The following is a 663-nucleotide window of genomic DNA, read 5'->3' as shown; positions in this document are numbered from 1 at the left end:
CCTCCCTTCTGAAGATCCTAATCTGCATCTCTCTAACTTCATGGAACTTTGTGAAACTTTTAAAGTTAATGGAGTTAGCAATGAAGCCATTCGACTGAGACTGTTTCCATTCTCGCTCAGAGAACGAGCCAAGAGTTGGTTAAACTCCTTGCCACCCAACTCTATTGCCACCTGGAATGATCTGGCAACAAAATTCTTGTCAAAGTTCTTTCCCCCAGCCAAGTCTGCAAAGCTGAGAGGAGAAATCAACAATTTCTGCCAACAAGATAATGAATCTCTCTATGAGGCTTGGGAGAGGTTTAAAGATCTGATCAGGAAGTGTCCTCATCACGGTATAGAAAAGTGGATGCTGGTTCACAACTTCTACAACGGGTTGGTTGGTAACACTAGAATTCTAATAGATGCAGCAGCAGGCGGAGCTTTTATGAGAAAGAGTGCTAATGAGGCGTATGATCTATTGGAGGAGATGGCTCTAAACAATCAGCAGTGGCCAACTGAAAGGAGTCAATCTAAGAAGGTAGCTGGTGTGTTAGAAGTTGATGCCATCACAAAGTTAACAGCTCAGGTTGAGGCATTGACAAAAATAATTGCAGGGCAAGCTAAACAAGCCCAAATTGTTTGTGAGTTATGTGGAGGAAGTCATCACTTTTCAGAGTGTCAAGC

General features: G+C 42.8%; 1 non-coding gene across 1 annotated transcript; it reads right to left on the bottom strand.

Moving 5' to 3' along the window:
• Window positions 1-229: 229 nt before the first annotated feature.
• LOC133035246 (small nucleolar RNA R71) lies at window positions 230-336 on the bottom strand. The gene has a single exon (XR_009686523.1). It is a non-coding gene; the product is annotated as a small nucleolar RNA R71 (small nucleolar RNA).
• Between the last annotated feature and the right edge of the window lie 327 nt (window positions 337-663).

The sequence above is a fragment of the Cannabis sativa genome, chromosome 2 (assembly GCF_029168945.1).
Source record: "Cannabis sativa cultivar Pink pepper isolate KNU-18-1 chromosome 2, ASM2916894v1, whole genome shotgun sequence".
NCBI classification, from domain to species: Eukaryota; Viridiplantae; Streptophyta; class Magnoliopsida; order Rosales; family Cannabaceae; genus Cannabis; species Cannabis sativa.
This window is presented reverse-complemented; position numbering and strand designations above follow the sequence as displayed.